The sequence below is a fragment of the Schistocerca nitens genome, chromosome 3, assembly GCF_023898315.1.
Source record: "Schistocerca nitens isolate TAMUIC-IGC-003100 chromosome 3, iqSchNite1.1, whole genome shotgun sequence".
Classification (NCBI taxonomy): domain Eukaryota; kingdom Metazoa; phylum Arthropoda; class Insecta; order Orthoptera; family Acrididae; genus Schistocerca; species Schistocerca nitens.
In genome coordinates this window covers 633920438-633937263 of record NC_064616.1, presented here as the reverse complement: position 1 = coordinate 633937263, position 16826 = coordinate 633920438, and positions in this window count along the sequence as shown.

The window sequence follows — 16826 nt, the reverse complement described above, 5'->3', positions numbered from 1 at the left end:
TCGCCCAGTAAATCAACTTACCTATTACTAAAAGGACATCTTATTAGAAATCCGACTGTCAGAATAGACGGTTCACCAGTTCTCCGACGACGTGAGACACGCTACCTAGGAGTTATCATTGATGAGAGGTGGAGTTTCGGAAAACACATTGATACCGTCACCCAGAGAGCCCTTCAGATATGAAATAACCTCATTTCAATAGGCCATAAAAGATTCCATCTTCCTCCACACCTAATTAGACTCTATCATAATAGTATCCTAACCTCAGTTGTGGGTTATGGCTCGGGAGTCTGGGCGCACAGGCTCACTAGGGTTGTGCCCGCCATGGCAGTGAGAAGGGTCCAGAGAAGCATGGTATTAAGAGCTGTGGGTGCCTATAGAACATCTCCAGGGCGGGGGGGGGGGGGGGGCTATTAGTCATAATGGGGCTCTGCCCTCTGGACATAAAGATAAGAGAACAGGCGGCTTGGTATTGGGCCAAAAAGGGAAATTATGAGAAGATTATAGATATTATGGGTATTAGGATGGGGGATAAAAGAGAAATAAGGAAAAGAGGGGAGGAGCTCTGGCAGGAGACTTGGGAGGTAGAAGAGGCTGGACGAAGAACCTTCCAGTTTCTACCTGATGTGAGGGAACGACTGGGATTGAAGTACTTTGAGTCTACACGAGGTCTGATCCACTTTCTCACTGGCCATGGACCCTACCCGACTTATTTATGTCGATTTGGGAAGAGGGCAACACCAGCGTGCGACTGTGGCGATCCGGAGGGTACACCCGAGCATGTAGTTTACGAATGTCCCCTCTTCAATGATATCGCAAACACACTACGAGACAGACTACCCAACCGTGATACATACCAACTACTCAGACGAGAGGAAACTTTTCAGAACTTAAACACCTTGGCAAACGAGGTATCTCGAAAAGTTCTAATTGACTATTTAGGAGAGATACACTAAAAAAAAATAATGACAATAATCACCGATTGCGTCCAAGAGCGCTATTCCCATGCCGCCTGTGCGTGGACTGGCCGACTTCATCTAAGTTGGAATCCGCCACGTGCAGGACTAGGGGGAGTAGGGAACAACCACCGATTGTGACACACACCAGATATGACGTAGGATAAGTTAGTTTGTAGGACTTAGTTATAGGAAATTAAGATAGGGATTGCAGCGAATTTAACATCGAGGCCTGCCCAGTGCCAGGGGCATGCTCTTCGGGATTAGCTCGAAGAGCAAGGCATATCAAAGTAGGTTTATATCTTCACTGGCACACATGTGACGCTTCAGAATATATATATACAAATTAAATTAGTTATAGGAATTAGCTGTAAACAGTATATGTAGATATTAGATGCCCATTGTTTACTAATAACTGTAGCTCACTTACTAAAACTAAACTAGCTGCAAAATTTAATATAAATGTATCACTGTTAGGACCCACTAATGAATTAAGGAAGTGGGTTAACTTGTATAATTATAATGGTTATTACTAATAAAGAATTTTTTTAAAAAAAAGTTCTAGGGGACTGATAACCTCAGATGATAAGTCCCACAGTGCTCAGAACCATTTGAACCTTTTTTTTATATTCACGAAAATGTTGCGAAAGCATGGTTTGTACCCAAATTTTCGGAAGAAAGAATTTTTTCAAAATGTCAACGAGTTTTGTTTTTCCTTAGAAACTGTGTAGATTCTTTGTGTATTCGGGAAATTTGCATTCATTCGATGTAGTAGATACCGTTTTAATTCCTGTTTTCGTATCTGTATGAAAAATATCATCCTGCAGTGTGTAATGTCGAAAACACATCCGACGATTCATCGTACATTACTCTCATATTCTGGCGTATTGTAACTCATTGTATTACTGAATAAAGTTGTTTACACCTTTATTTATCGATGTTTAACTCGGGCTTCAAAAATGGTTCAAATGGCTCTGAGCACTATGGGACTTAACATCTGAGGTCATCAGTCCCCTAGAACTTAGAACTACTTAAACCTCACTAACCTAAGGACATCATACACATCCATGCCCGATGCAGGATTTAAACCTGCGACCGTAGCGGTCGCGCGGTTCCAGACTCAAGCGCCTAGAACCGCTCGGCCACACAGGCCGGCAACTCGGGCTTTCCAAGCCTTAAAACCTGTGTCTGTAGATGGAAGCGGCCAGGTGCAAAGCACACTACTGGCCATTAAAATTGCTACGCCACAAAGATGACGTGCTACGGACGCGAAATTTAACCAACAGGAAGAAGATGCTGTGATATGCAAATGATTAGCTTTTCAGAGCATTCACACAACGTTGGCGCCGGTGGCGACACCTACAACGTGCTGACATGAGGAAAGTTTCCAACCGATTTCTCATACACAAACAGCAGTTGACCGGCGTTGTCTGGTGAAACGTTGTTGTGATACCTCGTGTAAGGAGGAGAAATGCGTACCAGCACGTTTCCGACGCCGGCCGCGGTGGCCGTGCGGTTCTAGGCGCTTCAGTCCGGAACCGCGGGACTGCTACGGTCGCAGGTTCGAATCCTGCCTCAGGCATGGATGTGCGTGATGTCCTTAGGTTAGTTAGGTTTAAGTAGTTCTAAGTTCTAGGGGACTGGTGACCTTAGATGTTAAGTCCCATAGTTAAGTCCCAGAGCCATTTGAACGATTTGAACGTTTCCGACTTTGATAAAGGTCGGATTGTTGCCTATCGCGATTGCGGTTTATCGTATCGCGACATTGCTGCTCGCGTTGGTCGAGATCCAGTGACTGTTAGCAGAATATGGAATCGGTGGGTTCAGGAGGGTAATACGGAACGCCGTGCTGGATCCCAACGGCCTCGTATCACTAGCAGTCGAGATGACAGGCATCTTATCCGCATGGCTGTAACGGATCGTGCAGCCACGTCTCGATCCCTGAGTCAACAGATGGGGACGTTTGCAAGACAACAACCATCTGCACGAACAGTTCGACGACGTTTGCAGCAGCATGGACTATCAGCTCGGAGACCATGGCTGCTGTTACCCTTGACGCTGCATCACAGAGAGGAGTGCCTGCGATGGTGTACTCAACGACGAACCTGGGTGCACGAATGGCAAAACGTCATTTTGTCGGATGAATCCAGGTTCTGTTTACAGCATCATGATGATCGCATCCGTGTTTGGCGACATCGCGGTGAACGCACATTGGAAGCGTGTATTCGTCATCGTCATACTGGCGTATGATCCGGCGTGATGGTATGGGGTGCCATTGGTTACAGGTCTCGGTCACCTCTTGTTCGCACTGACGGCACTTTGAACAGTGGACGTTACATTTCAGATTGTTACGACCCGTGGCTCTACCCCTCATTCGATCCCTGCGAAACCCTACATTTCAGTAGGATAAGGCACGACTGCATGTTGCAGGTCCTGTACGGGCCTTTCTGGATACAGAAAATGTTCGACTGCTGCCCTGGTCAGCACATTCTCCAGATCTCTCATCAATTGAAAACGTCTGGTCAATGGTGGCAGCGACTGGCTCGTCACAATACGCCAGTCACTACTCTTGATGAACTGTGGTATCGTTTTGGAGCTGCATGGACAGCTGTACCTGTTCACGCCATCCATGCTCTGTTTGACTCAATGCCCAGGCGTATTAAGGCCGTTATTACGGCCAGAGGTGGTTGTTCTGGGTACTGATTTCTCAGGATCTATGCACCCAAATTGCGTGAAAATGTAATCACATGTCAGTTCTAGTATAATATATTTGTCCAATGAATACCCGTTTATCATCTGCATTTCTTCTTGGTGTAGCAATTTTAATGGCCAGTACTGTAGTTCTCCGTTCCTTACCCGATTGCTAGTATAAGGAATTTCGGAAATCACGACAGGCATACATTTCCAAAATAGCATTATGCGTTTGATCGTTTACTTCTCGATGATTATAAGCACAATATTTGTTGTGATAATAAAAATTAGAAAAGAGCCAAATAATATTGGAAATTCAATAAAAGTTCATGCAAATACATGTGCCTTCTCATCATACTACCTTTCAAACGTAATATATACGAAATAATGTGACTAGTATTGAAAAAATATATTTTTTTTAAAAAAAAAAAGATGAGCGGGACTTGATCCAGCGATTCACCGACTACGGAGTCTGAACGCCAACCATAACACCGCCGCATCCGATGCTCGTGGTTGCAATGTACTAGCTCTTCATCGACGCGCAAAACTTCTCTTGCAATTTCTCGAAATCTCCGAAGTAGTGCACCTTAATACTTGCACATTATGTTGTCCTAAGAGACTATTAATAGTGTGCCAAGTCTGAAGTAAATCCGTGATCCGAACGTCGTGGCGTACCCTGTCAGTAAATGAATACCTGCCATGCATTATTAGCCGTTGCGATGACCATGTAGTGCTAAGGGAGAGTCATTACCGTTCTTTCTCCGTATCTGAGCTACCCACTGCTACGGTCGCAGGTTCGAATCCTGCCTCGGGCATGGATGTGCGTGACGTCCTTAGGTTAGTTAGGTTTAAGTAGTTCTAAGTTCTAGGGGACTTATGACCACAGATGTTGAGTCCCATAGTGCTCAGAGCCATTTGAACCATTTTGAGCTACCCACAGATGCAAAAAACGGCCCCTCGTGTGTGTATTCACTTTGACCACAATTAAAATTCAAGTATGTTATATGTTATTCTATAGCTTCTAATGTGTGCCATCTCTCAAAATACGAAAAATCATCAAAAAATTTAAATGTCTTTCGAAACTTAGGTTTTTATATTGAACTGGTTCGGGTGAAATATTCCTCAACTCGTAGAACAATTGAAGAACATAGGCGATACATTAAACATTTTATATCATTTCCAGTATGAGAATTGAAAATAAATAATTTAACTTATCTTGTTTTCTCGACGATGAACACATTTTCTTCTCATGGTCAGCACGGTAGACTTGAAAAACTAAATATTCCTGATGGATGGTTTCTTTAGCTGCAGAATTTCTTTATAGCAGTAATAAAAGTCGCAAGCATTTATGTTCACAGTTATCACTTTTATCCATACTTTCAAAAGTTTATCTTTCAAATAAATATTTACGGATGTAACGCAGCTTGTGCAGTATATAAAACCAACTTTCACATCGCAGTTTCCCCGACAACCACATACACAGCCACCTCACACGACTAACTAACAGGAACAAAGATTATATACGTATCAAAGTGTTTCTTTTGCATAACAAACGACTTACTCATATATAATCTCTCCTTTGAAGTTGATTCGAACTGTGAACCCAATAACAAGAGAGGCTGTGGGTGTCGATAAATCAATAAGACACCATAGAGATGAAACGTCTAAAATGGGATGGACATCTAGAAAGGATGGACGATACCCGATGGCTAAAGAAGGTGTGACAGTGGATCCCAAAGGAAGGAAAAAAGCGTGGACGACCTAGGAGGATCCGGGGTCGAGAGGACCGGGACACGATACAAGCCAGAGGACTACAAGCAGAAGATTATCACGATCGGATGTAGATGATTTGAAAGTTTATATTAAACAGTTTTAATGTCTGTGACTTCAGATTTAAATAAAATTGAATAACTAAATTCCGAAATAAATCCAATATATGAAAAATAACAAACTTTTTGAAAAATAATGAAACTAATATTATTCATGTTATTAAAATTACACTGAAGCGCCAAAGAAACTGGCATATGCATGCGTATTCAAATACAGAGATATATAAATAGGCAGAATACGGCGCTGCAGTCGGCAACGCCTATAGAAGAATACAAGTGTCTGGCTCAGTTGTTGGATCGGATGCTGCTGCTACAATGGCAGGTTATCAAGATTTCAGTGAGTTTGAACGTGGTGTTACAATCAGTGCACGAGCGATGGGACACAGCATCTCCGAGATAGCGATGAAGTGGGAATATTCCCGTACGACCACTTCACGAGTGTATCGTGAATATCGGGAATCCGGTAAAACATCGAATCTCCGTCATCGCTAGAAAAACATCCTGCAAGAACAGGACCAACGCCGACTGAAGAGAATCGTTCAGTGTGACAGGAGTGCAACCCTTCCGCAAATTGCAGCAGAAGAAGAAGGTTCTGCTGCTAGGTAGTTCGCACGGTAGAGGTGAGCGTCAGCAGTTCCAGGAAGTGTTGGGGAATGAGTACCAGGTCACCAGCATTGTGAAGCCTAGTGCAGGGTTGCATCAGGTGACTGACAGCATAGGGGAGCTATGTAGAAATTTTACGAAGGACGATCAGGTAGTGATAGTGGGTGCAGCAGGGAACAGTCTTGATAGGGATGGGGAATATGATGTAGGTGGTGACATTGTAAAGATAGCTGCTCAAACTGGTGGCACTATTGTACATTTAGTGCAACTGTTTCAGCGTCATGATTGGCCTCATCTTAATGCGGCTGTTAGGCGCGTCAACATGGGTCTGCGGAGAGCGCTGATGGCTGAGGGCATGGGCCACATTTCAGTTGTGCCAGTTGGGTCTGTCAGTAGATCGGGTTTCACTAGGCATGCCCTGCACCTCAATAGGTATGGAAAGAGGGGGGACTGGCAAAGCTGATAAGTGACAGTGTTGTGGGTGGTGGTGGGATCACTCATGGAAAAATTGCTGTAGTAGTTGGTGTTAGAGCTGCATCTTTTTTAATTTGAAGTCAGCTGATAGGTATACCTGCTTAAAGGAAATCTCTCTAAGGACTCACCTTCAGAGGATGTCATGTTTCCAAGTAGAGAAGGAATTAGCATATTTCATCAAAATATAAAAGGTATTAGAGATAAATTAAGTGAACTGCTTAGAGATGTTGACTCTGAAATTATTGGTATGTCGGAGCACCGCTTAAATAATTTGAAAATTCAGAGGCTTCCCTTACCAGCATACAGACTAGCAGGCCGTTTTTCAAGGCGTTCCTTACGGGGTGGGGTAATGGCCATGTACGTAAAAAACAGTATTCTATTAGAGTCCATAGATGTACCACGGCAATGCGCTGAACAGATATTTGAATACTCTACAGGGGCAGTTGAATTTAGTGAAAATAAACTTCTAGTTGTTGTTGTTTATAGGTACCCTAACTCTGACTTCAGAGCATTTCTGCTCAAGCTAGAGAGGGTGCTTAATTCACTTTGTAGGAAGTACCATAAATTAGTTATATGTGGTGACTTCAATATAAATTTTGTATATGGTGGTGCAAGAAAAAGGATGTTGGTAGATCTCCTAAATTCATATGCTCTGATGTAGACTGTGTTTTCTCCAACTAGGGTGCAGAGGAACAGTAGCACAGCCATAGACAATATTTTTATTCATTCTTCATTACTAGATGAGCATTCTATTAGTAAAAGGGTGAATGGCCTTTCAGACCATGATGAACAAATTGTAACATCAAAAGACTTTTGTAGTCAAACAAATGTCATATATAATTACAAACTATGTAGGAAAGTTAATCCAACAGCAATAGACAATTTTTTAAACCTTGTCAATGAAGAAGAGTTGCAGGATATTTATAGTGCCGATAACATAGATGATAAATATAATGCTTTCCTTAACACATTTCTCATGCTCTTTGAGAGTTGCTTTCCATTAGAACGTTCTAAACGGGGTACTAACAGTAGCAGGCAGCCCGAGTGGTTGACTAGTGGGATAAGAATATCATGTAGAACAACGCGGGAATTATATCAAAATGTTAGAAATAGTCGCCCCCCCCCCCATGAACCATTAACCTTGCCGTTGGTGGGAAGGCTTGCGTGCCTCAGCGATATAGATAGCCGTACCGTAGGTGCAACCACAACGGAGGGGTATCTGTAGAGAGGCCAGACAAACGTGTGGTTCCTCAAGAGGGGCAACAGCCTTTTCAGTAATTGCAGGGGCAACAGTCTGGATGATTGACTGATCTGGCTTTGTAATACTAACAAAAACTGCCTTGCTGTGCTGGTACTGCGAACGGCTGAAAACAAGGGAAAACTACAGCCGTAATTCTTCACGAGGGCATGCAGCGTAACTATATGGTTAAATGATGATGGCGTCCTCTTGGGTAAAATATTCCGCAGGTAAAATAGTCCCCCATTCGGATCTCTGCGCGGGGCTATTCAGGAGGACGTTGTTATCAGGAGAAAGAAAACTGGCGTTCTACGGGTCGGAGCGTGGAATGTCAGATCCCTTAATCGGGCAGGTACGTTAGAAAATTTAAAAAGGGAAATGGATATGTTAAAGTTAGATATAGTGGGAATTAGTGAAGTTCGGTGGCAGGAGGAACAAGACTTCTGGTCAGTTGAATACAGGGTTATAAATACAAAATCAAACAGGGGTAATGCAGGAGTAGGTTTAATAATGAATTAAAAAATAGGAACGCGGGTAAGCTACTACAAACAGCACAGTGAACGCATTATTGTGGCCAAGATAGATACGAAGTCCACGCCTACCACAGTAGTACAACTTTAAATGCCAACTAGCTCCGCAGATGACGAAGAGATTGGTGAAATGTATGATGAGATGAAAGAAAATATTCAGATAGTGAAGGGAGACGAAAATTTAATAGTCATGGGTGACTGGAATTCGATAGTAGGAAAACGTAGTATTTGAATATGGAATAGGGGTAAGGAATGAAAGAGGAAGCCGCCTGGTAGAATTTTGCGCAGAGCATAACTTAATCATAGCTAACACTTGGTTCAAGAATCATGAAAGAAGGTTGTATACATGGAAGAAGCCTGGAGATACTGAAAGGTTTCAGATAGATTATAGAATGGTATGACAAAGATTTAGGAACCTCATTTAGAATTGTAAGACATTTCCAGGGACAAATGTGGACTGTGACCACAATCTATTGGTTATGAACTGTAGATTAAAACTGAAGAAAATGCAAAAAGGTGGGAATTTAAGGAAATGGGACCTGGATAAACTGACAGAACCAGAGGTTGTACAGAGTTTCAGGGAGAGCATTAGAGAACGATTGACAAGAATGGTGGAAAGAAATTCAGTAGAAGAAGAATGGGTAGCTTTGAGAGATGAAATAGTGAATGCAGCAGAGGATCAAGTAGGTAAAAAGACGAGGGGTAGCAGAAATCCTTGGGTAGCAGAAGAGATATTGAATTTAATTGATGAAAGGAGAAAATGTAAAAATGCAGTAAATGAAGTAGGCAAAAAGGAATACAAACGTCTCAAAAATGAGATCGACAGGAAGTGCAAAATGGCTAAACAGGGATGGCTAGAGGACAAATGTAAGGATGTAGACGCGTATATCACTAGGGGTAAGGTAGATACTGCCTACCGGAAAATTAAAGAGACGTTTGGAGAAAAGAGAACTACTTGCATGAATATCAAGAGCTGAGATGGAAACACAGTTCTAAGCAAAGAAGGGAAAGCAGAAAGGTGGACGCAGTATATAGAGGGTCTATACAAGGACAATATTATGGAAATGGAAGAGAATGTAGATGAAGATGAAATGGGAGATATGGTATTGAGTAAAGAGTTTGACAGCACTGAAAGACTTGAGTCGAAACAAGGTTCCAGGAGTAGACAACATTCCATTAGAACTACAGATAGCCTTGGTAGAGCCAGCCCTGATAAAACTCTACCATCTGGCGAGCAAGATGAATGAGACAGGCGAAATACCCTCAGACTTCAAGAAGAAATTAATCATTCCAATCCCAAAGAAATCAGGTGTTGACAGATGTGAAAATTATCGAACTATCAGTTTAATATGCCACAGCTGCAAAATACTAACGCGAATTCCTTACAAACGAATGGAAAAAGTAGTAAAATTCGACCTCGGGGAAGATCAGTTTGGATACCGTAGAAGTGTTGGAACACGTGAGGCAATACTGACCCTACGACTTATCTTAGAAAATAGAGTAAGGAAAGGCAAACCTACTTTTCTAGCATTTGTAGACTTAGAGAAACCTTTTGACAATGTTGACTGGAATACTCTCTGTCAAATTCTGAAGGAGGCAGAGGTAAAATACAGAGAGCGAAAGGCTATTTACAATTTGTACAGACATCAGATGGCAGTTATAAGAGTCGAGGGGCATGAAAGGGAAGCAGTGGTTGCGACGGGAGTGAGACAGGGTTGCAGCCTACCCCCATGTTATTTAATCTATATATTGAGCAAGCAGTAAAGGAAACAAAGGAAAATTCGGAGTAGGAATTAAAATCCATGGAGTAGAAATAAAAACTTTGAGGTTCGCCGATGACATTGCAATTCTGTCAGAGACAACAAAGGGCTTGGAAGAGCAGTTGAACGGAATGGACAGTGTCTTGAAAGGAGGATATATGATGAACATCAACAAAATCAATACGAGGGTAATGGAACGTAGTCGAATTAAATCGGGTGATACTGATGGAATTAGATTAGAAAATGAGGCACTTAAAGTAGTAAAGGAGTTTTGCTATTTGGGGAGCAAAATAACTGATGATGGTCGAAGTAGAGAGGATATAAAATGTAGACTGGCAATGGCAAGGAAAGCGTTTCTGAAGACAAGAAAGGCTGTGTATGTAAGAATAATTGATCATTTTATATCACACGATTTGCTATCAAATGTGGAGATCGGATTTAGAAGTCGTTTAACAACTGAAAATGCTATATTCTGTTTTCTGTGTGAGGTACTGGATGGGTTAAGCAAAAGGTTTCGAACGATAGGCACATTTTTTTTTTATTTAACTAAGGTGTTTGATTGTGTTGATCACAAAATATTGCTCCAGAAGTTGGACCATTACGGAATACAGGGAGTAGCTCACAATTGGTTCACCTCTTACTTTAGCAACAGGCAGCGAAAGGTCATTATTCACGATGTTTAGAATGGCTATGATGTGGGGTCTGAGTGGGGTACAGTCATGTGTGTGTGGGGGGGGGGGGGGGGGGCAGGGATCAGTGTTGGGACCATTCCTGTTCCTTATTTATGTAAATGATATGCCCTTAAGTATTACGAGTAACTCTAAAATATATCTGTTTGCTGATAACACTAGCTTTGTAGTAAAGGATGTTGTGTGCAACATTGGCTCGGTTTCAAATAGAGCAGTTCATGATGTAACTTCATCGCTTGCAGAAAATAAACTAACATTAAATCACAGTGTAACTCAATTTTTACAGTTTCTGACACACAATTCAACAAAACATGACGTTTTAGTTTCACAGAATCGGCATATGATTAGTGAAACTGAGCAGTTCAAATTTCTAGGTGTTCAGATAGATAGTAAATTGTCGTCGAAAGCCCACGTTCAGTATCTTGTTCAAAGACGTAATGCTGCAGTTTTTACTATTCGAACGGTATCTGAAGTGAGTGATCGTTCGACACGAAAATTAGCCTACTTTACTTATTTTCAGTCACTTATGTCGTATGATATTATATTTTGGGGTAACTCTTCCCATTCTAAAAGGATGTTTTTGGCTCAGAAACGGGGTGTTCACGGACCTCTTGTCGACACCTGTTCACGAGTCTGCGTATTTTGAAATTGGCCTCTCAATATATATATTCCTCACTGTCATTTCTTGTTAACAATGTTAGCTTATTCCTTATTCCCAAGGATAAGCAGCTTTCACTCAGTTAATACTCTGTAGAAATCAAACCTGCATTTGGATCGGACTTCCTTAACTCTTGTGCAGAAAGGTGTGCAGTATACTGCTGCATCCATTTTCAGTAAGCTACCACTCGAATTCAAAAAATCTTAGCAGTTATCCACGCGCTTTCAAATCGAGACTGAAGAGTTTCCTCAAGGGTCACTCCTATTCCGTCGAGAATATCCTTGAAAAATTAAACTGATTCTTGCTGTATTGTTGATTGCGTTTACTTAAACTTATGGATTGACTTTTTTCGGGTTCATAAACATCTTATTTTATCTGTTATTACTTTTATGTTGTAATTTCATGTACTGACACGTTCCATGACCTTGGAGATTTGCTCCTCAATTTGGTCCTACGAAACTTGACGTGTAAATAAATAAATAAAAATAAATTTCAATGCTGGGTCATCAACAAGTCTCTGCGTGAGAACCATTCAAGAAACGTCATCGATATGGGCTTTCGGAGCCGAAGGCCCACTTATGTAACCTTGATGACTGCACGACACAACGTTTACCCCGTCGTCTGGGCCCGTCGGCACCGACACTGGACTGTTGATGACTGGAAACATGTTGCCTGGTCCGACGAGTCTCGTTTCAAATTGTAACGAGCGGATGGACGTGTACAGGGACAACCTCATGAATCCATAGACCCTGCATGTCAGCATAGGACTGTTCAACCTGGTGGAGGCTCTACAACGGTGTGGGGCGTGTGCGATTGGAGTGATATGGGACCCCTGATGCGCCTAGAAATACGTCTCTGACAGGTGACACCTACGAAAGCATCCTGTCTGACCACCTGCAGTCATTCATGTCCATTGTGCATTACGACGGACTTGGATAATTCCAGCAGCGCAATGCGACACAGAACACGTCCTGAATTGCTACAGATTGTCGCCAGGAACACTCTTCTGAGTTTGAACACTTCCGCTGGCCACCAGCCTCCCCAGACGTGAGCATTATTGAGCAGCGTGCTGTTCGAAAGAGACCTCCACCCCTTCGTACTCTTACGGATTTATGGACAACCCTGCAGGATTCATGGTGTCATTTCCCTTTAGACTTCTTCAGACATTAGTCGAGTCCATGCCACGTCGTGTTGCGGAAGTTCTGCGTGCTCACGGGGGTCCTACACAATATTAGGCGGGTGTATCAGTTTCTTTGGCTCTTCATTGTATACGAAATCCGAAATAATAATTTTGAATTTGTTTGCGTCGTATAATAAATTTATGAAGTGTATTGGGTAATCATTTCCGTAACCGTAGAGAAATATAAGCAAATGACCACTTTCGTTACAAGCTGGAATTATGTTCTCCTATTCTCATCTATATGATATCAGAGTGAATGAAAAACTCATGTGAGGAAGGGACTAGGCGGCTTTTTAGGTTAGACGGTCTCAGGAAACAACAAAAATGGCATCAGTCTAAAATAGTTCAGGACAAACACAGAACGGTGGACCTATCAACAATCGGTATTGTAGTTGTAAATTGTCGTAGCTGTTGGGAAAGAACCAGAGCTCTAAGCGCTAATAGAAAGCATTGAAGCTCAAAACGTTATAGATACAGAAAGCTGGCTGAATCTGGAAATAAGTTCAGCCGAAATTTTTACAAAGGACCTAATAATATTCAGAAAGTATGGATTAAATATACTTGGTGATGGAATGTTTCTTGCTGTCTGGAGTACTTTACTTTGTAGTGAAATTGAAGTTGATAGTTCCTGTGAGTTAGTATGGGTAGAGATTTTACTTGACAATCGGAATAAATTAATAATTGGTTCCTTTTACAGACCCCCGACTCAAATTATACAGTTGCTAAACAGTTCAAATAAAACTTGAGTCTCGTTTCAAATAGGTACACCAATTATACCATCATAGTTGGAGGTGAGTTCAATCTTCCCTCGAGAAGTTGGCGAAAGTATGTTTAAAGTCGGTGGTAGGCATGAAACTTCGTCCGAAATCGTACTGAACGCTTTTTCAGAAAATTATTTTGAACAGTTAATTCAGGAGGCCACTCAAAGTGCAAATCGTTGTGAAAACTTACTTGATCTCTTACCAACAAATAGGGAGCTACCTGACGGATACAGAGATTACTGACCACAAGGCTGTTGTAGCGAGACTGAATACCGTAAATCTAAACTCTCCAAAAATAAACGTAAAATGCACCTATTTTTAAAAAAAGCAGACAAACATTGGCTTCACACCCTCCTAAGAGACAGTCTCCACTCCTTCTAATCTGACTATGTAAGTGTAGACCAGATGTGATTTAAATTCAAAGAAATAGTGTGGAAGGCAATTGAGAGATATGTCCATACAAATTTTAAAAATAGCTGTACGTATGTATTCATGGTATGTATGTATATATGTGTGTACCATATCTCCTCCTAAACCACTGTAGCGATTCAACCAAACTTGGTACACATATCACTAACTGTCTGAAACGAATCACTGTGAGTGATAAGAACCACCCACCTATCAAAGAGGTAGTAGTGGAGGTGAAAAACCAGGGTAGCCAACGACGCGAGACTACCCATACTTTAGTCATATAGTATTTGAGAATGAGGGCACTTAGAGATTTGCAACAAACATTACACATAATTTCAAACCTTTATGAACTTTTTCTCCCAGACGATCCCAAAAAAATTATAAAAGGAATAAAGTTTATCACTTACTACATTTTCGCTGTTCATATAGTAAAACTGCAACAAGAAGCATGATGTTTTTAATTTGTAACTTCTTTACTACTAACTGTATCGTGACACATTTTGCAGACAGTATTTACATATACCACTGAATATACCAGATAAATTATATCATTACACGACACGTAGTTCAGGAGGTATGACGTCAAATGCTGAGATGCAAGAAAAAATAACTCCTGCGTCATGCATAACGTCCCCACAACTGCCATTACATGCTTGTCCCACTTCATATCGCTCTGCAATGTTACGCCCAAATATTTAATCAACGTGACTGTGTCAAGCGCTACACTACTAATGGAGTATTCAAACATTACGGGATTCTTTTTCCTATTCATCCGCATTAATTTACATTTATTTATATTTAGAGCCAGCTGCCATTCTTTACACCAATCACAAATCCTGTCAAAGTCAGAGGCCTCGTACAGAGGCATGTAGGCAGTCATTTTTCCCTCGTTCTGTTTGGGAGTGGAACAGGGAGAGAAGATGCTACTTGTGGTACGAGGTACACTCCGCCACGCACCGTATGGTGGACTGCGGAGTATGTATGTAGATGTAGATGTAATTCTTTACTACTAACTCTATACGCAACACATTTCACAAACAGTATTCACACATGTCACTGAATATACCTGCAAAATTGTATTATTGTAAAGCATATAGTTCAGGAGATATTATGTCTTTAACATTGTTCTCTATGAAAATGAAACTGCACGGCGAAATTCGCTAGACATACAGGCGAAGTATGTGTACAGATACGCGTAAAATATGTCAGGCATGTGTGAAATATGTTTCACATGTGCGCATGTGGGAAAAACGACGAGTAAAAAGCCGATTCTAAACCCCTGTAACTATTTCAATAAAATTTGGTACATATATTAGTTACAGTCTGGAAAGAAATACTGTAGAGGTAAGGACCATCAGCCTCCTATTGGGGCGACTGTGTCAACGTGCAGAGAGAACGGAGGACGAAGAGATGGAGACAGCGAGGGAGAGGAGACAGGCACAGATTGGAGGAGGAGGAGTTGGACAGAGATAGGGGCGGGGCAATTGACAGAGAGAGGGGAGAGGAGGAGATGAATGGAGAAAGGTTTGGGGAGGAGTTGGGCAGAGAAGGGGGAGAAAGAGATAGGTAGAGTGATGGGGGAGGAGGATGTGAAGGGACAGAGGGGGAGAGGAAATGAACAGAGAAAGGGAAGAGGAGGAGATGGACAAAAGGAGGAGATGGAAACAGAAAGGAATGGGGAGGAGACGAACAGGGAGAGGAGGAAGGAGGATATGGACAGAGAGAGGGGCAAAAGGAGATGAACAGAGACAGAGGGAGGAGGAGGTTGACAAAGAGAGAGGAAGAAGGAGATGGAATCAGAGTGTGGAGGAGGAGATGGACAAAGAGAGGGGCAGGTCGAGATGGCAGGGGATGGGGGTTTGGAGGGAGTGGACAGAGAGAAGGGATGGTGGAGGTGGACAGAGGGAAGGGAAGGAGGAAATAGACAAATAGAAGATTGGAATAAATACGAGGGGCGTTCAGAAAGTAAGCTCCGATCGGTCGCGAAATGGAAACGACTATGAAAATCCGATAAAGCTTTGCACAGATGTGTTGGGTAGTGTCTCTAGTATAACCCCAGTTAGCATCACGTCGCTCTTCTCATTTATGAGCTCGCAGTGAGTGCGTAAAGATGTCTAGAAAATAGTGTCTGCCGCCAAGTACGAGGGCCTGGTGAGAAATTTCGCCTGAAGCTATGCAGCTAACATTACATAACTGTCGTGCTGTTTCTTCTTCAAGACAATTCTCAGCCGCATTCTGCAGGGGCAATGAAGATGCTCCTGCATCGTTTTCAAATGGAAATGTGAGATTACCCACAATACAGTCCGCAATTGTCTCCCCCTGAGTTTCATCTCTGGTCACATGAACCGCTGTCTTTGAAGACAACATTTTGACACAGACAACGAGGTGTAGGCCAGCGTGGAGAATTGGCGGAAAGCACTGGTGGCTGCCTTCTATGATGAGGCTATTGAAAAGTTGGTACAACGCTATGACAAAAGTCTACGTCAGAACGGCGACTACGTGGAGAAGTAGCTGAAAGGTGTAGCTAATTGTTACAAGTAAAACATTTCTGATGTTCACTGTGGTTTCAATTTGGCAATCAATCGGAGCTTACTTTCTGAACAGGCCTCGTACATACCCAAGCAACACCGGCTACTCAGATAGTACCAAATAAATTAATAAGAGAAGATACTGATTTCCCACGGCGAAGTTTCACAGAAGCTCGAAATTTATCGAGAAACTTCAATGCAAGACGCTTTTTATAGTTTCCACAACGAAACTCTGTCTCGATATCTGGCAAAGAGATTCTGATCATCTGTAACGTACACCAGCTGCAAGACTCAATCTATACCTTCACTGTGTGATACAATGGTGATGTTACTGATGACAATGTCACTAAAGCAGTGTTGCTAAACACGGTTTTTCTAAATTACTTCACCAAAGAAGATGAAGTAAATACTCCGGAATTCGAATAAAGAACAATTGCCAATATGAGTAACTTAGAGGTACAAGGGGCGTTCAATACCTAACGCAACACATTCTTTTCCTCTAATTTCGGTTGAGAAAAC